The sequence below is a fragment of the Heterocephalus glaber genome, unplaced genomic scaffold, assembly GCF_053883595.1.
Source record: "Heterocephalus glaber isolate CG9 unplaced genomic scaffold, H.glaber_assembly_v1.0 deba00001538, whole genome shotgun sequence".
Classification (NCBI taxonomy): Eukaryota; Metazoa; Chordata; class Mammalia; order Rodentia; family Bathyergidae; genus Heterocephalus; species Heterocephalus glaber.
This window is the reverse complement of record NW_028258333.1, coordinates 29,053,110-29,078,546: the sequence shown is the minus strand read 5'-3', so window position 1 is coordinate 29,078,546 and position 25,437 is coordinate 29,053,110. Positions and strand designations below refer to the sequence as shown.

Genomic DNA, 25,437 nt, shown 5'->3' with positions numbered 1-25,437 from the left:
TTGTTGTTGTTGATTAGTTCAGGGACTCAGGACCCTGAGGCAAAAACTGGATTACCCAGGATACACCTTTGAACCTCACGGATTCATGCAAGGGAAGGGTGAGGTGACTTAGGAACAAGGATCCACTTCAGTGGCACCTTTCTTTCCCCACAAAAAGTCTTCCTCTTGTAGATTCGCCTAGACCCATTACATCATTACATCTCAATTTTCTCCCATGACTGAAAGACTTTCTCTGCTTTCAGACATGACCCTCAATGAGGCTGGATCCTGGCCTAAGATTGCAAGGCACTTCATGGTAGAGCTAGACTGAGAAGTTAGCTTTTCTTTTCCTTTTTTCTTGAGACACTTGTCACTATGGTGTCCAGCCTGAGTTCCCGATTGCTTGGATTATAGCGGTTCTCTACCACATCCTGCAGAAGAATGTAGGTTCTCTCTTTCTTCTTTCATTCATTGTTTTCTTGTGTGACATGTTCTTGCTATGTATTTCCAGCTATCCCAGAACTGTGGACAATTCTCCTGCTTCAGCTTTAGGTATGCAGAGATTACCAAGGTGCAACACCATGTTGGGTGAACTTACCTTTTTTAGCATACATACCCAAGTGGGGAAATGAGTAAAGGAATCATTAGTATGAGGTGAGAAAAGGAGAGTTCTTTACCTCCTTGGAATTTTAATTTTTCTAATCTGAATGTAGATCAACTGCACCAAAGGAATATTCAAACTTCCTGTACTTTTTGTATACAAAGGACAAATTGTTGATTTGATACTACTTTACATATAGTGTTTTTGCAGGATCCATGCCACATAAATGTGCTTACATAATTCTTTTGTTAGTTATTCCCATCTCTCTCTCTCTTTTTTTAAATATTTAAAATATAGCTCTTGTTTAGATCATCCTTTGTTCAATCACCTTCTTGGGGGAAATAAAAGCCTTCCGGTCAAAATGGAACTATATTAAGGCCAAATCTGACATCCACTGCCAGAGGTTTCTTTCAGCTGGATTAAGCCTCCAACTCGAGGGCAAGCCCAAGCTTGTGGCCTCCAGCTTTAAGGCTCTTCCTATCTACTAGGGCAGACAGTGTAAGCTTCACACCAGGCCTCAGCGTCTGAGTGTAACCCTCTCCACTTAAACTAGAGTTGCTGACCTTTGCAGAAATAGAAGCAGTAGGATCCAACCGATATTTAGCTGCAATGCCAAAGCAAGTGCTGTTGGTACCTGATGTCCAAGCAAGGTTTACTGAAGTGTCAAGATCTTCACATGCTTTCTGATATATTGATACTCCAAATTCTGTTCCATCGACATTAGTGTGTAGCTGGAAGTCCCCAGTCCTGTAGCCCCTGCAAAGTTATCCCTTGTCAGCTTTGATTTGGCACTGTCAAAGGTCATCTGGTACCCAGCAAGCCAGCCCTCATGACCAAAGACAGCAGATCCATGGACTGTGGGCCCAGAAAAATTAAAGTCAACATCACAACCAAGGTTTATACACTCCCTCTTGTAAAAGGACTCGAGTTTACCACTTTTCTTTCCTGTGTTTGGTGAGAAGGTATTAAGGAAAATGTAGGATAACTGCTTCCTTCGTTTGCTTCTGTGACTTGCTTCACTTGCTTCGCATCTCGGAATACCAATACCAGATGTTTCGCCATCAACCATAAGTTTGTAGGCATGTAGCACTAGCTCAAGACATTTTAGATAAGCAAATGTCTGCAACATTGCCTAACCACAACCCCCACCCAAACGAGGCAGGATTCCAAACTAAGATCACAATCGCCATGCCTTGTGAGCAAAAGTACACGTAGACCCTGAGTTTTCTGTAAATCACATTGATAGAGAAAAGTTTTAAGTAGCTTAGTAGACTGTTAAGGTAGTTGTAGAAACAAAATAGGTAGTGTATCCCTTTAAAATTTGCCTCAGCCCGTTGCTCTGGTTGTTTAAAGTGATACATGACTCTTTCGACCTGTAGCCCTCCTACAGATAACATCTTAAAAACAAAGTGGCAATGCTTGGGAAAATTTGTGATATCTGTGCTTTAACTGTCATGTGTTTGTGCCTGTAATCAGTGATAGAAACCACCTGTGTCTAACCATTAAACAGAAACTGGAATTCTGTTTGCTCAGCAAAGACCACTAGGGATGAGATAATGGCTAAAAAGGATATAAAAAGGAAATGCTGAACAAGGCGGGGGCCACTGTCCAGACCAGTTTCTGGTGGTCCTGCTTGCTTGCAAGTAAACTTTTATTATTTTACCTGAATTCTGTGTCTCCATGTATTTCTTTCCAGGATTTCTGGAACAAAGGTAGTATCAAATGTCAGTTTCAATCCTTGACAAATCTGATCTTCAATTGCAATTTCCGTTCCTAGAGTGTTATCAGTGTTCCACTTCTCAGTGAAAGTCAGACCATACTCGCACCACTTATATTTGGTCTCCAAGGTCCCAGTAACTTTCCCAGTGTCTGTACTGGATGAACCAGATGTTGAGAATTCCACCCCACTGTATGACTTCATTTTCACATCCAGTTTCACCAACCCAAAGCCAAATCCTTTGTTGAAAATATCTCTGGCAGCTTTGCCAAAGTCTGCATATGACAGAGGAATACACATGGGCACCACGCAAGTCTGTCCGTGGGTCACCATGGCGAGGTCGCTAGAGGTGGTCTGGTGGTCTCCTGAGGGGCACCGCTGCCGCTGCCGCAGCTCACTTCACTCAGGGTCAGGCTTCGGCTGCAGCTCCTGGAGGGTGAAGTGAAGGAGACACTGTTTCGACCTCTGCAACCCCGTATTCCCCCAGGCAGGACCCCGCTGCTGCCTTCCAGGGCTGCCCACCGCGCCTGTCCTTGGAAGGCCGCCCACTGCCCACTCCACCCTGCTCCAGAGAGCCCACATGGACCGAGGGCACCTTCTCCCCTGAGGTGGGCCGTCTCTGTGAGTCGGCAGCGGTCGGGAGAGCACAAACACCCCACCCCCAGCCCACCACCGGCCTCTGGGGTCAGGCAGCAGCGACCAGGGCAGCCCCAGAGGGAAGGGGCGGGAACAGCGGAGGGCACTTGCTGGTGCTTGCCTGGGAGGGGGTTGGGGATTCCTATCTATCTCCGTCCCTCCTACCTTCATTGAAATTCCAACCCTTAGTTTTTTTGGTATTGTAACTACGTTTTTATATCAATCACTGATGTAATTTATCCCTCGTGTCCATGTTTTCAATTCATGTAGAAAAAGTTCGGTTACATATCTTATTTTGTTCAGCATTTTTCTACTGATTTGCAATTTTCTACGATGTTTCTATGTCCATTTCATCAGCGGCTTCCATCTCTTACTAACCCTAGGGATCCTCTGCTGCACCTCCGCAGACAAATTCCATCACTGTGTAATTTATGCTACAGAGAACACTCATATTGCAGGTAGTCTCACTGCTGCATATCAGAGTCTCCATGGACCTAGGATAAACCTTCTCTGGGACCTGTGTCCTTGAGCAGAAATTGTCCCATTGAAATTAATTGAAATTAGGTACCCGCCTAATTTTACTGCTCACAGTTTGTTCTTTAGGATGGATGCAGCTTTTACTTCCCAAGGATAGCAGATGTGGAGTGCTCTGTGCACACTCCTCGCATAAACACTTCCAATGATCCAGTACTCAAACATTCTCAGGGGCTGTGTGGCTCTGAGTGTGTGGCTACAGTGGCAGCTGCCGGGCCCAATGTTTAGAAATTGTTTTTCTTCCGGAGCCAGTTTGCAGTGTCAATTTCTGATCTTCAGTCTAAACATCTGTCATAGCTTTTTAAAAAAAGTTTTATTCTTTTTTTCAGGTGGGGAGTATACTGGGGTTTGTCATTGCTTCTTGATCAGATTTTCAGTTACCTTTGTTGTGGGGGGGGTAATGAGAAATGAATGAGGTATTTTTTACATTGAGCTACATCCCCAGCCCCTCCCCTTTTTTCCCCTAGGGTTTTGCTAAGTCACTAAGTCACCCAGGCTGGGATAGAACATGTGACCCTCTTGCCTCAGCCTCTCAGGGTGATAAAATTACAGATGTGAGCTACCAAGCCCAGTTTAAATTATCTCTATTACATAAGAAATTCCTTTGTGCTCAAAGTATATGAGGTTAGTTCAGTTTCTCTCTCTAAAAACAACAGAAATCAAACGGCACCATCACATACCGTCACATATTATTGCAATTTCTTTTTTCTTCATTATGTAGCCCAGGCTGGTTTGAAACTTGAAGGTATCTTCCTGCCTCAGCCTCCCAAGTGCTGGGATTACAGGCATACCAACATGCCCAGCTTCGCTCTCTGTCTCTCTTTCTTCTCTTCTTTGTACTGGAGATGGAATCCAGTACTGAGCCACACCCCCTTCCCATTTTCTAATTTTAAATTTTGATACAGGATCTGGCTAAATGTGCTAAATTGGGTTGAACCTTGGCAATGAGTCTGCCTCAGCTTTCCAACGTGCTGGGATTACGGGAGTATACCACCATGCCTAGAGTAATAACTTTAATTTCATCGCAAATAAATTTTCCTAATGCATTCATATCTTTCTGGTAAGAAAATTGGACATTCAAAACACTAGTTCTCATTAAATTTTCTCTTCAAATATCTCAATGATATATTAATTATCTTTAAATAATTACTAAGATTAACTTGTTTTTAGCTTATGGTTTAGCTTATATTTTGTTATTTCTGGAGTAGTAGCTGAAAGACCCTAGTTAGCAAGACAGACTCCATATTGCTGCTTGACCCACCTGCCTGCCCTTTAGATGAACTCAGAAGGAGGAAGCTTAGAAACCTCCTCCCCTTAGAAAGTCTCTTTAGAAATACCAATTAATCAACTATTGTTTCACAAATGTTCTAACAGCAGGACGTTCCACTTCTGTACCTTTTGCTTGCTTTACTAGTTCTAGCCCATAGGGGGGCCTAGGAACTGTTGGCCTCAAAGGTGTATAAAACATGTTTGTCAACCCCCAGTCGAGGCTTGAGTCCGATGCTGGGCTTGGGTCCCGGCCGGTAATAAACTCCTCTGTGGATTTAATATCGGTCTCCGGTTGGCCCTCTCTCACTGGGTGCAACAGTAGCTGCTGACATTTAGCCATGTCATATAATCTGTGATTATGTTCATAGTGACATCTGCAGTCTCATAACTGAATTGCCTGCCTACCTTATTTTTATTTTTATTTATTTATTTTTTTTGTACCGGGGATCAAACTCGGGTCCTTGAGCTTGAGCAGCAGGCAGCGAAACCACTGAGCTAAATCCCCGGTCCTTGGTTTTATTTTAGCTAGTTGGTTGGGTAGTTAGTTAGAATAGAGTCTCACTTTGTAGTTCAGGCTGGCTCTGAAGTCATTATTTAGGGTAGGGTGACCTCAAACTCATAGTCCTTCTGTCTCAGCCTCCCAAGTGCTGGGATTATAGGCATGTGCCACCACACCCAGCTTCTTAATTTTAAATATTAATTCTTTTTGTTGTGGTTACATTTTGGGGTAGTTTTGAGGTAGGGCATTGTTATTTCGCCTAGGCTGACCTTGAACTCTCAATCCTCCTGCCTCAGCCTCACCAGTGCTATACTTACAGGTGTGTGCCACCATGCCTGGTTTAAACATTAATTCTTCAGCGAGGTCTTACTAAACAGTCACTGAAGTTTCCCACTCCTCCCGCCCACGTTGCTGTATTTGTAGTTGACTTCACATCACCTAACCGTGCTCTACTGACCCTCACTGCAGCCCATTATACGTCCATGCTTTGCAGGAGGAGGCTTGTCTTAGCACTTTAGCCGAAACACCCACAGCAGTGCTTGCCCTGCTTGACAAGTACAGCTGCTTGAATTAAATCACATGTGAAGCTGTGAAGGACAGTTTGTTCAACGCATATAAATGGAGCAGGGCTGTGCAGAATATAGGAGAGTCACAGTCCCATCAGTAATGTCCCCTTAGACCTGTCCCTCCCTCTTGACTTCTCTGGCCCAGAATCTGTGCCCCAGAGCACCCCGCTCACACCTCCTGGCTGCTGGCGGACACCATTCCGGATGCTGCAAAGATTCCCATAAATCATAAGCAGAATTGTACCGCTCTGTCAAAGACAGGATTCAAGAAAGCTTGTTTTACTGCTGCTAGTTAGTAACAGATCAGGTGGGGGTCTGGGCCCTCAGGACCACAGCCAGCGGGATTCAGTCCTCTGGTGTCTCCAGTCCCTGCTGGAACTGAGAAATGGTCAGACTCGGGCAGCAACAGTGTATGAGGATCAGTGTGGAAATCCTGTAGGGGAAAAGTTAAGCATTGATCTGAGTGAAGCAGGACCATAAGGGAATTCTGGAGCCCTGGAAGTAAGCAGAGAATTCCTGTGATAATCTGCTTCATCGACAGTAGAGGCCCAAAGGAGGTGGTGATGCTTTGAATGTGTCACTGTCCCTTTGCTTTTGATGGGTCCGAGGGCCTCCAGGTGTGCTAGGAAAATGTTTACCACTGAGCTAGAGGCCCAGCTCCAAGTGAGTTTGTTTTGTTTTAAAAAGTGGACTAATTATATTTCAATATATATATGCTGGGAGAATGCAAGGATGAACAGGGACGCTATATTTTCCACAAAGAGTGCATAGTATTTTGTAACCCTAAAAAAGGATTACCACAACGATTAATATCCAGTACACAAAAATGAAAAATTTTTTTGAAATGGACCTGTAAATTTCAGTTTTACTTTTCATCAGCTGTCATATGCTGGGGACATTAGTGCTATGGATCATCTCTGAACATTTTCTCATTTTATACACCGGGGTGATAGGTTTCTTCCCAACGAAGATGAGATCTAAGCACATGGAAGAACTTCCACGTTCAGTTAGGATTCTGCCTTTCTGCCTCTAGCTCAATAATCTATGAGTCCCACGTGTACTATAGGCTGTGTGATCTATAGGTTGACAGTGGCTCATGACACCAGTGATGAGCTCCGCCAGCCCCGTGCTCAGCCGCAGACAGTGGAGAGAAGCCAGCACTGGGCCTCCTGCCTGCGCCTTCCTGGTGGGGCTGAGCGCGGGACTCCTCTGTCCCCTTTACGCGGTCACCTGCGTGGTTCAGGTGACAATGTCTCCAGGCTGTCTTGGGATGCAAGGGTGCCTTCCTTCCACAGACTCCATAAGTGTGTGTGTGTGTGTGTGTGTGTGTGTGTGTGTGTGTGTGTGTGTGTACAACAGAGGAGCCCGGATTGGCATCTGGGAACCTCTGGAGCATTTCAAGCCCTATCCCTGGTTGCTGTGGGTGGGCAGGGCTGGAGGCGCCCTGGGCAGGCGAAAGGTGGGAGGTCCGGGCACCAGAGCAGGAAGCCTGTGGCGCCCAGAGCTCTATAAGGGGCTCAGCCAAGAGCAGCTGGAAGGGTCTGATCTGAGTGGGCCACCCCAGGAGGGGCCAGACCAAGCTCCGGACCTGGAAGCCGGAACCGAGAGGCTTGGGCAGCGGAACCTGCTTTGCCCCTTCAGCTCTTCTTGCCTCCGCTTACCGCCACCCACCCTGATGCGGGATGCAGCCGAATTTGTCTCCCACAGAGGCCCACAGAAGCCTCCGCAGAGCCGCGCCTAAGCAGCCCAGGGGAGGGAAGAGTTTCTCGCCTGTGGGCGCGGTGAGTGCGCTCCTCGCCGCCCTTTGCCTGTGCAGCTCGGGGTTTGCGGCCGCCAGACGCCACCTAGCGGGCAACGAGCACCCGAGCGCGGGGAGCCGAGAGAGGGCGACCCGGGAAAGGCCTGCGGGACAGGGGTTCCCGAGGTGCGGTCTGCCTCTCTCCTCTGAGGGCAGCTGCAGCCGAGATGAAGATGTGCAGGAGCTTGAAGTCGTCTCTTCTGCACCATCTCCTTCATTCCTTTTAAGCCATCGTGTTTCTCGGATCGCCGTCCTTGGCGTTTTCTGCACCCCAGGCCTGAGCTAAGAACATGCTCCCCGCGCGCTCCAACTCCACAGCAGACCGAGATCCCCGCAAGGGCGCCCTGGCTCTGCGAGCGAAGCGAACATTCATCAGAGAGCTGGAGTCAAAGGAAGGTTCTCCTCGGAGCTGACGCGCCTAACCTTCCAGGCCCCCGGAAGGGCGCTAACCACGTGCTCTCGCGCTTTGCGTAATGAAGGTTTTAGGACCTTAATAGAGTCCCTCCCCCGTTATACTAGCCTCCGGCCTCACAAAACGTGGGCGCGCCCCTCTGGCGGCGAGCGTCAGAAATGCACGGGATTTAAGCAGTGTGTCCTGAAACTGTCTGGGAAGGGGCGGGGAGAGGAGGGAAGTCCTGATGGGGTGAAAGTGAGGGGAAGGATGGCTTGGGGCTGAAACAGCTCAGCCCCTCCTGCGAAGCCGCCCTGGGCCTCCTGCTGCTTTCTCTGTCTTCCTGGGGCGGGACCGCCCTGCTGGTCTTGCTCTGCCCACCCAGGTCGCCCGCCGGAGAGCGCTCCGTTCCCAGAGGTTTTTCCCGGCGGCCACAGCTGTGAGGCCGGTGATGAGGGTGACAGCTGAAGGGCAGCGCTCCTTGAAGTTCTTTCGACCGCGCTGAATCAGGAGTATTGATACAGGAGTCGTGTATATCTATGAACACACATATACATACCAAAGACTTTGCACTGAGTTAATCCCCAGCTTTACATTTCTTTTTCTTTACATTTTGAGACAGAATCTCTCCCCAATCACTAAATTGCCCAGGCTGGGCTCTGAATTTTAATCTCCTGCCTTAGCTTTCCGGACTGCTGGGATGACAGGCATGGACCACAGCCTCAGCTTCTTTTCATTTTCCCCCTTCCTCCCTCCCTGCTTCCCTCCCTCCCTCCCTCCCTTTTCCCATTCCCTCCTTCTTGCCAGCCTGCCTCCCTTCCCGCAGGACCCAGGCCCTTGTGCTTGCTAGGCAGTCACACCAGTGAGCAGTATCCCTACCCCTTGATTGTATTTTTCTAGTTGTATTTAATCTTGGGATGAATTAACATATTCTCTGGGAATTAAACAATAGTTGTCATACAGTATGAAATGTTTGTCAAAAAGTTTTCTTTGAAAATTTCTGGTTTATAGCCGGGAGTGGTGGCGCACAAGTGTAATCCCACCACTCTGGCAGGCTGAGGCAGTACCTACCAAGAAGAAAACAAAACGAAACAAAAACTTGTTCAGCTATTGTTTCTATTTTTCTTGGCTTTCAATGTGTGTTCGAAATGTTTATTAAAGAAACTTTTTTTTTGGTACCGGAAATTAAACTCGGGTCCTTGCACTTTAAAGAAACTTTTAATAAATAAAACTTGACAGAGTTGAGATTTTTTTCTCTTAAATTTAAGAACTTTAAATATATATTAATCATATTTCCTGTGTGTTTGTCCTTTGTTATACACATACGTAATATACGTTCTCCAAATGTGGTGTCAATTTTTTTTAACTTCAGAGAAAATTGTTTTATCTCTTGGAGGTTTACAGTGGCTTTCTAGTTGTGAATATTTTCTAGTTTGTCACGGTGGAGGTCACCACAGCGAAGGGAAGCGAATGAACTGGAGTGATGCCAGTTTACCTTATTTCTCCTATTTTAACAGGTGTACTTCACCTTCAGGGTCGTCAAATTTATCAAGAATTTCCTCGCAAGGGCAAGATCCCGAGTTTGATTCCCCAGCACAAAAAAAAATGTATCAAGATTTTTCACTGACACCTACTTCACGATTCTGCCTCCTGTATTTTGTCTGAGAAAGTGTGTCGTCGGTGTCACTGATATTGTAAGGGCTGGGACGTATGTAGCCCCGTGGTACAGTGCTTGGCCCACGTGTGCGGTGTCCTGCATTTCATCCCCAGCTTCCCCAAAACATATTCTGTATTTTGCGGTAGTTCCAAAATTTAAACTTTCATATTTAGTTTTTAAATTTATCTCTGGTTTGCATTTATATTGGACATGATGTCATTTTCAAATAATTTTCTTCGTACAGAAATGGAATTATCCCGCACCATTTTTGCTACTTGATATGAGGTGTACCCTCTGGGCTGCTTGTTAGCTGCCTCTCCCAAAGAACTTGAGCACAGAGGCTGAGGAAAGCGGATGGGCTCTTGGTGGCAGCATTGGAGGCTCACTCACAGCTCACAGCTCAGGTGCCCTTTATCACCTTCAGTGTTCACTCACACCTGCCTCCCTGAACTAAAGGGCAAGGACACCCTTCCTCACAGTCTCATTGCCAACACCTTGCAAAACACCTGGTGCTCTAACGCCCCGCAGTGCTCCCTGGAGAACAGAGCAGAAGGCGGGGCCGCAGGGAGAGGAGCGATCCTGACTGCTCCGCATGCCTCGGTGGAGGGCGAGACAGATGTGGCTGTCTCTCACTCTGCCTCTCCAGCCCTGGTCTTTGTGGAGTCTGAGCTCCAGGCCTCTCCGCCCCTCTTGACTCAGCTCAAACCTTGGCTGGCAGTCCTGAGTCTTGAGCTGACCTTCAAGATCCCAATTCCTAACTCACCTGATCAGACAAGTTGTCCAAATGTTGTTTCTGATAAAGAGCATTGGCTCTGGCTAATAAGAAAAGTCAGTTCCTCCTTACTTCAGTAGAAATCTATTTTGTATAGTTTCTTCTATTTAGTAACATTACCACCTTTATCTCTCTCTCTTCCTTCCTTTCTCTCTCTTTCTTTTGTTCTTTTTCTTTCTTTCCTTCCTTCCTTCTCCCTCTCTCTCCCTCCCTCCCTCCCTCCCTCTGTCTCTCCGCCCCTCTCTTTCTATTTCTCTTTCTCTCTTTCTCTTTTTCTTTCCCAGTACTGAGGATTGCACTCAGGGCCTTTACACTGACCTATGTCCCACCCATTTAAAATTTTTCTTTTGAGACAGGGTTTTGCTGGGTTGCTATGTGGCCCAGGCTGGGATGAAACTGTGATCCTCTTGCCTCAGCCTCCCAGAGTGCTGGAATTGCAGGTGTTTGCCATTTTGCCCACGTATTTATCACATTTCTTAAGACCTTATTATAGTAACAAAAGCTTAACCTCATTGTTTATAGAGGAAGGTGACTCTCTGTGGCAGATGACCTCCATTTGGTGTGAACAGCAGGCATTCTCAGAAAGAGCCAGGTGAGAGGTTCCAGGTGAGGTTGTGTATTTCTTTGGTCCCATCAACTATGGGTGGAGCACCTCTCCTCTACTTTCTGGTGCTAACTACCTAAAAGCTACAGGCCCCTTCCCCCCAAATACAGGAAAAAATACAGGCACTAGAGGAGGTAGAGTGAGAGTGGAGAGCTTAGGGGGGTTTGTGTCTTGCGCCTCCCTCCTTTTTCTGTTTTTCCTCCATGGAAAATGGATACTGGCATTTCCTCCTCACCTTCTTTGTAAAACTCTTGTTCCAACAATTTGTTCTGCTCCCCACCTTCTCTCTCATCCAAATCAATTACGTGTTTCCCTTATAGTTGTATATACATTTGTTTTTTAACCTGAGCTAATTTTTTATACCTCACTCTTGGTGAGCATTGGGAGACCCAGTTTTTACTGCTGGTCTCTCATCTTGGCCTGGAGTTTCAGGTGGGGTTTCTGTAGACAGAAATGTAGACATTGGTATCTTTGGCCCAGAAGCTTGCAGATTATTCATTTTTCACCTCAGCTTTCTTTTTAGTAGTGGTTTGGTTCCACAGAGCATATAGGAATGAATCATTTTGGTTTATATGTAATTCTATGCATTGTTCAATTTTGCTTTACTTTAATACAAATACTTGTAAAGTTTCCTTTAAAAAATTTTTAATTTGCATACATTTGTAATATATAATGATTTTGTCTATCTTGGGGAATTGTTACAAATACATATCTTATGTTGATTGTTTTCACTTCCTGTCTCCCTCACTCTCCTCCCCCTCTTTTCCCTAGTCCCCTTCCCACCTCCATAGGGTCTACCTAGAGTCTCACCATCTCTCTGCCATTTTGCTCTTTAAATTGTTTATATTTTGGGTTTCTCATGTTAGAGAAACCATGAGATTGTTATCCTTGGTGTGTGATTTATTTCATTTAGTATTATGATTTCAAGATCCACCCATATTCCTATAGATAACTCAAATTTATCATTCTTTATGGCAGAGTAGTACTCCGTTATGTGTATATACCACATTTTTTATCCATCCATCTGTTGATGGACATACCTAGGCCACTTCCACAATTTAGCTATTGTGAGTTGTGCAAATGCAAACATGGATATGCAAGTATCACTGTAATATGATGCCTTTAACTCTTTTAGGAAGATACCTGAAGGAGCTACAGCTTGTTCAAATGGAATTTTTATTTTTAGTATTTTGAGGAGCCTCCTTACTGATTTCTCTATAGTGGTTGTAGTAGTCTACATTCTCACTAATGTTGTAGAAATGTCTGCCCCCCCATACCTTTCCAGCATTTGTTTTTTGAGTCCTTGATAATAACCATTATTACTGTGCAACCAACAAAAAAGTGAAAAACCTCCGCAGGCATTAAATGTTAATCTTTAAAAGAAAAAAAGGGATGCTTACCCCATGGCAGCCACAGAGGGAGTGAAGGAGTTAGGGAGGGAGGAAGGGAGGGAGGGAGAGAGAGAGAGTGAGAGATAGGGAGAGAAAGAGCTGGGGACAAGAATACACTTTTCCAAGTCACACCTGCCAGTTTCCCACCCCTCCAACCAGACCCTGCCTCCTAACAACACACCAAGTTATGAACTCATCAGTAAATTAATCTATGGATGAGTGTTAGCTCCCCCATGAGATGCAATTACCTTTCAAAAGCCCTACTTCTGAGCTCATGTGACTTTTGGGGACATATTAGGTAAAAACCATGAGTCCCTTTTTCATCATAAGTTAATTTTGACTGTTTAGAATTTCATATACATAGAAACACACAATATGCAGTACTTTGTATAATGCTTAGTTTGTCATAATTCATTAATGCATTTTTTAGTACTGGGGATTGAATTTAGGGCCTTGCAATGCTTGGCAAGCACTCTACCACTGACCTACACCTTGAACCCATTTATTTATACTTATTTATTTTTTGATTGTTTGAGACAGCACCCCACTATGTAGTCCAGGCTGGTCTTGAACTCACTATGTAGCCCAGGGTGGCCTTGAAATTGTCTGACCTCCTGCCTCAGCCTCCCGAGTGTTGGGATTACAGGTATGTGCCACCCTGCCTGGTTGAGCCCTTTTTAGTTTGAGACAGGATCTTGCTAAGTTACTAAATTGCCCAGACTGGCCTCAAACTTTCAATTCTCCTGCTTCAGCCTCCTTAATAGCTGGGATTATAGGTGTGTACCACCACACTCAATGTGTTCCTACTTTTTAAGAAATCACAGGGGCTAGATTATGCAGTACAAGATTAAACAGAAGTGGTTAGAGTGGTCATACTTGTTTTTTTCCTTAGGGGAAAAGCATTTAATATTTCACTGCTAGGTGTGATGTTAGCTGCATAATGTTACAATGAGGAGGTGATGTTGAACTCAGAACTCATATCATTGGAACACTGGAAGACAAGTACAGATAGTATTGAAGCAGTTAGAAGAGTGACGGGAAGGACATTTCTGTGTAACTAAAAACATTTTGGCATTTGACAATTACTAAAAACAGGTATAACTGTGATGATGACAAATATTTACACAAATATATACACATTGATATGTATTTGATATGTGTATCTATACCTTTCTGTGTTAGTGTAGTGTTTATATATTATCAAATATGTAGTAATTAAAGTTATATATGCATATACTAACACACACCAGATTTTATATATACACAGACATACACGTTAGAGTCCTTAGGGTGATAACAGAAAAAAGGAACTCATACTTTCTCATTACTATTTCTTTAAATCTAATTGAAGGTTCTTTTCTTCTTTCTATTTTGAATGAAACCTCTAGTCTTTTTATTAAAACAATTAACCAGTCCTTGGGACAGTATTAATTTTCATAAAAGCCTGGCTTTACAATAAAAAAGACCAATCAATTAATCTAATTTAGGAACTTCATTTAAAATGAAAACCCCATATTCTCAGGTTGGGGAATTAAATGAATAAACAGTGAAAAGTTTAGGGCAGCATCTGCCACAAGGTACCTATTCCCTGACTATAAACTGCTGTAGCTCCCTAGAGAGGCCCTACTGGGAATATCTGACCATATCTTGTCAGTGAAGGTGAGTCTTTCCTCTAGCTTGCCCATCCTCTGAATTGGTTCAAGGTATAAATGAACTGTTATGGGTTGTATCTAGACATCCCCCCAAAGCCTCATGCAGTCATAGGTGGGGCTTTTCAGAGGTGGCTGGATCTGGAGTGCATGATATGGAGATTAAGTGTGATTACTAAATTAGCCCGCTGATTGGTTTGGCATAGTTCTGAGTGGATAATGGAAAGGCCCACCCTGGGTATAAGTGCTACCCACCCTAAGGCTGTGTAGTCTAGATTTAAGGGTCAGAAAGACAGCTGCTGCTTGTTGCTTGCTGCTTGGATGCTTTTGCTGCCTTCTGCCTGCCATGAACTGTTTCTTCTCTGTGATGCCCCTCAGCCATGCCACCCTGCCTTGAGGTAGCCAACTATGAAATGAAACCTCTACAAACTGTGAGCTAAATAAACCTTTCCCCCTTTAATTATGAGTGTTAGATACTTGTCTCCGCAATGAGAAAAGTACTGAAACATGCACTAGTGCAATTTTGAACTTATTGCTAGGAATGTATTTGCTTCAGAGGCATTGCAGTCTGCCTGTTACCATGATGGAGACCACCCTGAGTGAGCTGAAAATTTATAAATTGGCTTTTCATATTAAAAGTCTGAGTTTGCCTATTAGCCCACAATGGCTTTCCTGGAGAACTAGCAGTTGGTGTGTGGGAAAGGAACAACCTCCCACACCACTGCTTACAGCAGAGGTCTCAATGATCTGTGATGCTGTGATGTCTTGGATGGGAATGGAAAGAAACAAATTTCCAATTAATCTATGAGCTGGTCTTGCTAAAATGGTTCATTTCATTGTTTCTAGGACTCTGCTCGCATCAGTGCTCTCCACTACACTGTTCCCTGCTGTGCCCCTTACCCCTTCTAGAAACTGTGTGTTCAATAATAGTGGCAAGCTCCAGGAGACAGGTGTCTTAACCTAATAAGAACTTTGACCATCCTGGACCCCCCAGTTATTCATTAAGACCTTGTCTTGTCTTGTCTTTTTATTTTTTATTTTTTTGGTACCAGGGATCGAACTTGGGTCCTTCTGCTTGCACAGCAGGCAGCAAAACCACTGAGCTAAATCCCCAGCCTGTCTTGTCTTTTTAAAGCCTGCTGCCATACCCTTGGTCTGGTGATTGGGGGTCTGATCCGTAACTAAAACATGCACTCATGCAATTTTGAACTTGTTTTCAGGAATGCATTTGCTTCAGAGGCATTGCAGTCTGCCTGTTACTGGAGGTGCTTTGGCCAGTTTCTAGCCTAAGACTCTCCCCTCTGACCTGCCTAGGCTTCCACACTAACTTTGGCCTTATAGATTTCAGGAAATAGCCCCAATTCTCAGAATGATTCTCCAATTTTTTTTTTTTTGTTCCAAGAATTTAAGCAGAGACTTGAAGTAGAACCAGTAGACTCTCACAGTAATACATAGAAAGTACAGTAATGATCTTGGCCTCAGATGTCTGGTTCAGTGGTCTGGTAGAATGCCATACACAAAACGAGTCACACTGCAAATGATCGTTTTCTGACTGTGGCCACTGGCTGTCACTTCTAGCACAGTAGAACCATGTTGAGGGAATGTAAAAAGTGAGCACCACTTCTAACCACATTCTCCCTCCTACTGCCACTTTCCCTTTGCTCCTGTGTGGGTGCAGCAGAGACCACAAGCCAACTGGCCCAAGACAGTCAAATAGGAAGGGCCAATCACTCCCCCAACTACAGGCAAGCTGAGCTCCACCAAAGTACCTGTGGCTTTAGTCCAGATCCCTGCAAAGGAATCCAGCCCTGGCAATGGCAGCTAGGTAAAAGGACCACTTGCTGAGTGAAAGAAGTTGTGTGAATGAATGGGTGGGCTGCAGAAGTCACTTGCAAAGGGGTCAGGTGCAATAAGGAAACAACTCATTCAGGCAGCTGCTTTTGACCTCAACTCCCAAGCCTGCCTGCTGCATGAGGGGAAATCAGCTTCCATAGGAGTGAAGTCAGTGAGGATGGGAGGCCATATTCTCACTACTGAGTCTCTCCAGGGGCCAGGGCTTCAATGCACAAAGCTCCTGAATCCATATTCCCTCACCCATCCCCACCCCCACTCTCTTCTACTCCCACTCCTTGTGTTTTTTCTTATGCTTCTTTTTCCTTTTCTCCTTTGCTGTCTTGCTGTCTTTCGATGTGTGCCTTGCCCTTTTGGCAGTATCACTCTCAGAGTCTGAGCTGTCAGAGTCAGATGACTTCTTGTCTCTATGTTTCTTTCTCTTCTTTTCCTTCTTTCTTTTTCTGGATGAATTTCTTGTGGGATTAGTGTTCTCAAATTCTGCTGACTTTGCCTCTTCTTTCTCCTTTTCCTCATTGGGTATCAGAGGATATTTGGTCCCACCTGGTTGCATGAAACAGTCTTTTGCAAAGTGGCCTTTACAGCCACACTTCTTGCAGGTAGTGTTAAGGACAGCCTCAAGGGTGATCTTCTGCCCAGTGTAATCCTGGAAGGACTGCCTCCTCCTCTCTTGCTCAATAATAACGTTGATGGGATTGAGGTCTTTCCCAGTCCGTTGGTTGATAATTTTCACGGAGAGGGATACTTTTATCCTGTCAGTTTTCATCTCTTGGCCAATAAGCTGCACCTACACTTTGTCTCTGGCATCTATTATCTCAGAGGCCTTATCCACCCAACAAGATGACATGTGAGTTCAATGGAATAGATCTTGCTTTTGACAGCCTGAGATTTTGATAAAGTCTCCATAGTCTGTCACCATAGCAACCTTTCCTTTGAAAATAGTGTATAGATCAGGCAAGTTTTCCATGGTCTCAGGCCTTCCTGAATTCATCCTTACATTCTATGGCTCCTCCATTTCTCTTCTGCTAAAGCTAATTGTGATGTCAGTTTGTAGAGGTTTCAGACCATAATCAGTCAGCTCTAAAGCAGGGTGGCTTCACAGAGGACAAAAAGTTCACAGTGGGCAGAAGGTACAAAGCAACAAGGTGATTCTACAAATTCTGATCACAAGACTTATACTGAAGGGAAAGCACCCAACCTTTTCCTGGCTAGGAGGTGGGGAACACCACTATCTAAACCTTCTTCTGAGATAATCTTTATTTTGCCCTGTTTTGTAACTTTTGGTGAATATAAGACTAGAGGTTTTAATAGAAATTTTAAAAAATTTTAAACATTTCCTTTGCAAGCTCTTCAGAGGTTGCATAGTTTTGTTCCTGATATGGAAGCATATTATTACAGCTCCTTTTCTTCTATTATGCTCTGGTTTTGATGACAATAGGGTCACTCTTTTGATAGTATTTCACTTTGGAGTAGGCAGTTTATTTTTTCCCCCATTAAGTTTATTGGTACATTTTAGGTATAAAATACAGTTATATTCATCATTGGAATCTTGTACCATTACATGAGTATCTTGATTCTTATTTTTTTCCCCTTCCCCTGCCCTCTCTTCATCCCCTCCACCCTTCTCTATTTGCAAAGATGTTGTTTCTATTTTTTCCTTTTCTCATATTTTTCTTTTCCCTTCTTTCTCTTCCTCTACCCCTCCCATTTCCCCTGCTCCTTTAGACCTTTTCATCCTATTATACAATATCAATTACATGTTTTAAAAATTACAATATCAAGATCTAGGAGACATTACCACAGATTTTACAGAATTTAAAAGGATATAGAAAGCATATTACAAAGATCTTTTTTGAAATAAATTTGACAACTTCTAAGAAGTACCTTGGAAGACAAATTAATGAAACTAACTTTGGAGGAAGTATAAAATTTGGATAGCACCTACTTAAGAAAGTATATTCCTAGCTTGAAAACCTACCTATATGACAACAGCAGGCTCATATATATTTTAACTGATAAATTATATCAAACAAAGCAGAAAAAAGAAAGAACACTTCTCCCCTCATTTTAGGAAATCAACATTGTGCTAATCCTAAAACTGGATAAAGATAATAGAAGAAAAAAGTATGAACATAGAAATTTGTTTAACAAAACAAACTATTAGAAGTCAGATCTGGCAGGATGTAGAAAGTGGTTTTATTATAGGGATGGCAGTGTTGGTTCAGCATTGGAAGATCCACCCCAAAAGTCATCATTTTAACAGAGGAAAAGAAAAAGCCATATGGTCCTGTCAGTAGTTGGAGAAAAAGTATTGGACTAAATTCTACAGCTGTTCATGGTGAAAGCTATCAGGAGACTAGAAGTAGAACAGAACCTTCTCAACAGATCAAAGCCATGTACTCCATACTTCAGCAAAAATGCCTTATATGAATGGAGATGATACTATGCTTTCTCCCTAAGGTGGGGAACAAGGGCAGATATGCCTACTCTTCATCTGTCCATTAAACTTTGAAACATAGGCCTAAACCAAAATAGTCTGGCAATAAAATGACACAATTAGGATAGGATTGGCAAGGTAGAAGTAAAATCTTTATATGTAGATGAAATGATCATCTACAGAGAAAATACTAAGAAATCTCTAGGAGCCCCTAGAACTTGTATTTGCATTTAGCAGGATTAGAAAACACAAGGTATATAAAAATTCAGGTCTGTGTATACTTGCTATAAATGAAGAATTGGATATTGAAGTTTAAAAGTTATGTAGGAGTACAAAGGACTTAGAAAAATAAAAAGAGAAAACAAAAGAAATAAAAACAGTGTTGGAGGACATTTATTACCTATTTTTTTTGGTACAGGGGATTGAACTCAGGACCTTGTACTTGTGAGGCAGGTGGCAGAACCACAGAGCTAAATCCCCAGCCCTTGTTACCTCATTTGAAGACTTCCTCTAAGGCTACAGTAATCAAGGCAGTGTTGGCATAAGGAAAGAGATATAAATCCTTGGAATAAAACAGAAAATCTGGAAATAGAACCACACATATATGGTCCACTGAGTTTTAAAAGATTATTTAACATTAACATTTTATAGAACATAAACTCAACTCAAGAGCAGAGGAAAAGATAGTGTTTTCAGCAAATGGTACCAGAACACCTGTTATCTGTATGTAAAAAATTAACCCCTTATTTCCATACATAAAGATAACTTGAATCTATGAATTTAAATATGAAAGACAAGAACTATAAAACTTTAAGAGGGGCATGCCCACCAGCCACCCATGGAGCTTCACAGGCAGAGTGCCCAAGACTGACTGAGCCCATCTCTGTCCAGCTGGCTACACCTACTTGTGACCAGGAGCTGGTAAGGACCCCCGGGCATGCCCATCAGCCAGCCGTGGAGCCATGCAGGTGCCTGGAGCAACAGAGCCACCCCCCACCCTGCTGCCTCTGGCCTCTTGACTGTGCAACTACCTGGTTCCACACTACAGAGGCACAGGGGGACATAAAGGCCATTGTCCTGAGCTGCAAAAGTGGAGAAGAGAGAGAGAGCGGGTCTCTCATGCTCCCTGATGATAACTGAAGCCCACTGGAAAAGTGAAGAGAATCTCTGCAATAAAGTTACACAAGACCACCATACTTGGTAAGTTAGAGGCATCATCACCTTCCATTAGAACTGGGACTATCTTCAGGGGAAAGGCAGCTGGAACCTGCAATAGAACCTTGCACAATTTAACCCTGCAGGAGGACAGGGTGCTCAACTTGGGACTTGGAGGCAGAAATCTGCCTGAATTTCACGGGTCTGTAATTGGCTTACTGAGACTCATTGACTTATAACTGCACACTGCTGCCCACGTTGTCTATTGTGACAGCAGAGACATACCCTGAAGAAGTCCCTTCATTTTTATTTTTTATTTGTTATTTTCAAAATTACCACTATTTTTTGTTCTTATATTTAATTTTTTTCCTTCTTTTTCTACTCTTTTAAAATTTTTATTTTTCTCTTTTTTCTGTTTTCTGTTTTCTTTCTCTCTCTCTCTCTCCCTCAGTCCTTTGCTGTCCCACATTGTTCTTCATCTCCCTTTGTGTTCCTGTTCTGGCCCTAATTTGTATTTCTTCTTTATTTTTCTTTTCTTCTCTTTCCTTCTCTCAGCTGTGTGCTCTGGCCTCACTGCTAACCTTCCCCTATCCTTCTACCTGCCTGCCCCTCCCCAACTCCTTCTAACTCCCCATTCTGAAGGGTAAAGTTGCTATATTGAAGAGTTTATCCACTATAAACATATTTTGGGTTGGTTCTTGATTTTGATTTAATTCACACAGTTAAAGGTTATAGATTAATAACTACCACAAATTGTCATTTTCTAAGCGGTACTTGATGCTATTGTGTTGCTAATTGTATCACTTGGGCTAAGGTGTTATGATTGAGCAAATCAGTTGTCCTTCCTGGTACAATGAAAATGAGACAGCCTCAGAGCCATTAGAGACTCAAAACTTAAAGACCAGCTATATCTAGAAGACACCTCTGAGAAGCAATCATTCCATAAAGGTTCTAAATATATCAACAAAGATACTTACAATAAGCAACTTCAAAGTATAAACCCAGGAACTAAACCAAGGACAGTACCAAAACCAAAATGAGAAGACATTTAAGTAAGGCACAAACTCAGACTTCCACCCCACAAAAGGCAAATTCTGGGGGAAACTAGGAGGAAATGTCTGATATTAAACCACCTGGACACCCTGAACTGATAGCACAGGAAGTAACAAAACAGATGAATGAGGCTCTAGAAAAATTCAAAACAGAAATAATCTTCCAGGTAACTACAGAGATGGTGAGCAGAGTGAAAGATGTGATTAGAGGCTCTAGAACAGAAACAGATAAAAAAATAGATGAGCTCAGAAATATGCTGGAAGCCATGATTGCCCAGCATAAGAAAGAAATGGAATCCATGAAACAGATTCAAACAGATATTCAGGAGATTAAAAGCTCCATTGAAAGCATGCAGAGCAGATTAAGGGAATCTGAAGATAGAATATCAGATTAGAAGACAGGATTGCGGTGAAAGACCATGAAAACAGAGATCTCTTAAAAATAGTAAGGGACCACAAGAAATCAATCCAGCAGCTGCTAGATGATGAAGAAGAATAACATAAAACTGATAGTCCACAAATAAACAGGAGAAAGTACAATTGACATAAAAAAAAACTGTTCACAGAAGTAATAGTAGAAAACTTCCCAGACAGAGGTGGAGAATTGGACATACAGATAAGTGAGGCATATAGAACTCCAACTAGTCATGATCAAAAAATTTACACCTAGACATATAATACTCAAGATTCCAGAAACCTAGCAGAAGAACAAAATTCTACAGGCAGTTAGAGAAAAGAAACAAATCACCTACAAAGGAAAGCCCATCAGAATCACAGCAGACTTCTCAACACAAACGCTGAAATCAAGGAGAGCCTGGAGTGAAGTATTTCAAGCCCTAAAAGAAAATAACTTCCAACCTAGACTGTTGTATCCTGCAAAATTATCTTTCAAAATTGATGGAGAAATTAGATACTTCCACAACAAAGAACACTTGAGAAATTTCATGAACACTGGCCCGGGGATTTAGCTCAGTGGTTTTGCCACCGGCTACACAAGTGCAAAGACCTGAGTTCGATCCCCAGCACCAAAAAAAAAAGAAATTTCATGAACACCAAACCAGCACTCCAAACAATTCTAAGCAATATCCTAAAAAAAGACAATGAAGCTCACAATTCCATGAGGCCCAACAGAGGGAAGCCACCAGGCAAGGTAAGAAACTAAAGGGAAAGGGGGAAAAATAAGAAATAAAAGAGCCAACAACCATAAGACATCATGACAAGGATGAGTCAATACCTATCAATTATAACTCTCAGTGTTAATGGCCTCAATTCACCAATCAAAAGAAATAGACTGACAGAATGGATTAAGAAGCAAAATCCAGCAATATGCTGTATACAAGAAACACACTGAACTCAAAAGGAAATTCATAGGCTGAAAGTAAAAGGATGGAAAGCAGTTCTCCTCGTGATAGGAACCCAGAAGAAAGCAGGTGTAGCAATCTTATTTGCAGACAAAGTAGATTTCAAACCAAAACTAATTAAAAGAGACAAAGATTGGGGTGGGGTTTTAGCTCAGGGGTTCCACCACCTGCGCTGCAGGTGCAGGGACCTGAGTTCAATCCCCAGTTTTCAAAAAATTTTAGACAATATCCTAGGAACAGACAATGAGGATCTCAACCCCAGGAAATACAGCAGAATGAACCCATCGGGCCCAACAAGAAATTAAATGTAAAGGGGGAGAATCCAACATAAAGAAAAAGTCATGACAATGATAAGTCAATATGTATCAGTTATAACCATCAATATTGATGGTCTCAATTCACCAATCAAAAGAAATAGACTGGAAGTGTGGCTCAAGAAGCAAAATCCCAATCCAACAATGTGCTGCATACAAGAAACACACTTAATTCAAAATGCTACTCATACACTGAAAGTTAAAGGGTAGAAAACAATACTCCATGTGATAGAAACCAGAAAAAAGACAGGAGCAGTTATCCTCTTTGCAGATCAAATGGATTTCAAACCAACACTGATTAAGAGAGACAAAGGAAGGACACTACATCCTTGTAAAGGGAAAAATCCAAGAGGAAGAGATGACAATCATTAATATATATGCACCAAACACTAGTCAACTCAAGTATATAAAACAAACACTAATGGACATTAAAAATCATATAAGCACTAATACAATGGTAGTGGGGGACCTTAATACCCCACTCTCACAAATAGATCAACTAGACAAAAAATAAGCTCTGGAACAAATGAACTTTTTTTTTTCTTAAATTCTTTTATTGGTACATTTTAAGTACACAACACATTTACATTTCTCATTGGGAACTTGTACCTTTACATGATGCATCTTGGTTCTTATTTTTTCCCTATTCCTAGCCCTCCCTTCACCCCCTCCACCCTTCCCTATTTATAAAGACTTTATTTCCATTTTTTCCATTTCTCATCATTTTTTCTTTCCCTTCTTTCCTTTCCCCTTGGAACAAATGAACTTAACAGATGGTTACAGCATGTTCCACCCCATAAAATCAGAATACACATTCTTTTCAGCTGGACATGGGTTTTTCTACAAAATAGACCACATACTCGCTCATAGAACATGTTTAAGTAAGTGCAAAGGAATTGAAGTTATTCCCTGTATATTATAGTGAGATGAAATTGGAGATCCATACCAAAAGAAACCACAAAAATTTCATAAACACATGGAAATTGAACAACACACTTGTGAATAACACATGGGGCACAGAGGAAATTAAAGAAGAAATAAGACAGTTCTTTCAATTAAATGACAATAACAATGACAATACAACATAACAGAATCTATGGGACACAATGAAAGCAGTCTTATGAGGGAAATTCATAGCAATGAATACACATATTAGGAAAACAGAGTGAGCCCAATTAAACAACCTGATGCTGAACCTCAAGCTTTTAGAAAAAGAAGAGAAGGACAAACCCAAAGCTCATACAAGGGAGGAAATTATAAAGATCAGACCAATTCAATGGAGACTAAGAGAACAATACAAAAAATTAATGAAGCCAAGAGTTGGTTCTGCAAAAAAAAACAAAATTGAAAAACCCTTAATCATCCTTATCAGAAAAAGAAAAGAAAAGGCCCAAATCCATGCAATTAGGAATGAAAAGGTTGAAATTACAACAGACCCACCAAAAATCCAGAATTATCAATACCTACTTCAAGAACCTATATGCAAATAAGATGGAAAACACAGAAGAAATGGACAGATTCCTAGATACATATGAATTATCAAAGTTGAATGGAGACCTAAAAATTCTAAATGAACCAATATCATCCAATGAAATTGGAAATGTAATTAAAAACTTAACAACTAAGAAAAGCCCAGGTCCTGATGGCTTCACTGCTGAATTCTACAAGACATTTAGAGAGGAACTACTGCCGCTACTGTTTAAACTCTTCAATGAAATTGAAAGAGAAGCAATACTCCCCAATTCATTCCTGAAAGCAAGAATCACCTTGAGCTCCAAAGCAGAGAAAGACCCAACTGAAAAAGAGAACTATAGGCCAATCTCACTAATGAACACAGATGCAAAACTCCTTAATAGGATACTGGCAAATAGAATGCAGAAGATCATCAAGAAGATCATACACCCTGATCAAGTGGGATTCATCCCAGGGATGCAGGGATGTTTCAATATGTGCACATCAGTCAATGTAATACAATATTTCAATAGAGCCAAAAACAAAAAGCAGATGATTATCTCCATAGATGCAGAAAAAGCATTTGACAAAATTCAATATGCATTTATGATAAAAACCCAACAAAAAATTGGAATAGATCATCTCTACCTCAATTCTATAAAAGCCATCTATGAAAACCCAACAGCCACCATCATTCTAAATGGTCAAAAACTGAAATCTTTCACACTAGAATGAGGAACAAGACAAGGATGTCCACTATCACCACTGTTTTTTTTTTTTTGGTACCAGGGATCGAACTCAGGTCCTTAGCTTGCGAGGCAGGCAGTGGAACCACTGAGCTAAATCCCTGGCCCTGTCTGTCACCACTCTTGTTCAATATAGTTTTGGAAACATTAGCCATGGCAATTAGATGAGAGAAAGAGATGGAAGGAATAAAGATAGGAAATGAAGGAGTCAAATTGTCATTATTTGCAGATGACACGATACTCTATATAGAAGACCCCAAGAACTCCAGCAAAAGTTTTCTAGACTTAATAACCAAATTCAGTAGAGTAGCTCGATAGAAGGTCAACACAGAAAAATCAACAGCTTTCCTCTACACCAACAACAGACTCACTGAGAGAGAAATAGGGCAAAAAATTCCTTTCACAATAGCATCCAAAAAACTGAAATACCTAGGAATCAAACTAACAAAAGAAATCAAAGATCTCTTCTCTGAAAAGTATAGCACTCTGAAAAGAGAGATTGAAGATGATATCAGAAAATGGAAAGAGGAGGGCTGGGGATTTAGCTCAGTGGATTCGCTGCCTGCTGCACAAGCGCAAGGACCTGAGTTTGATCCCCAGTACCAAAAAAAAAAAAAAAAAAAAAAAAAAAGGACAGACATCCCCTGCTCCTGGGTAGGAAGGATTAATATAGTGAAAATGGCCATACTTCCAAAACTGCTATATAGATTTAATGCAATTCCAATTGAGATCCCAGGAGCATTCTTCATGGAGCTTGAGAAAACAATCCAAAAATTCATTTGTAACAAGAAGAGACCCAGAATAGCAAAAGCAATTCTAGGTAACAGAGACATGGGAGGGGGTATCACAATCCCCAACTTGAAACTATGCTACAAAGCTACTGTGATAAAAACAGCATGGTACTGGCAAAGAAACAGACTTGAGGACCAGTGGAACAGATTAGAAGATGTAGAAACAATGCCAGCCACACTCAGCCATCTCATCTTTGATAAAGGAGCCAAATGCC

At 42.4% G+C, this 25,437-nt stretch overlaps 2 pseudogenes across 1 annotated transcript; both read right to left on the bottom strand.

Moving 5' to 3' along the window:
- Positions 1-999: 999 nt before the first annotated feature.
- Positions 1,000-2,645, bottom strand: LOC101713813 (non-selective voltage-gated ion channel VDAC2-like; annotated as a pseudogene). The gene is made up of 2 exons (XR_015442257.1): positions 2,293-2,645; positions 1,000-1,542 (listed from the first exon to the last, which is right to left on the bottom strand). The product of XR_015442257.1 is annotated as a non-selective voltage-gated ion channel VDAC2-like (transcript).
- A 13,676-nt stretch (positions 2,646-16,321) lies between these two features.
- On the bottom strand, positions 16,322-16,905 carry LOC101715706 (zinc finger CCHC domain-containing protein 17-like; annotated as a pseudogene).
- Between the last annotated feature and the right edge of the window lie 8,532 nt (positions 16,906-25,437).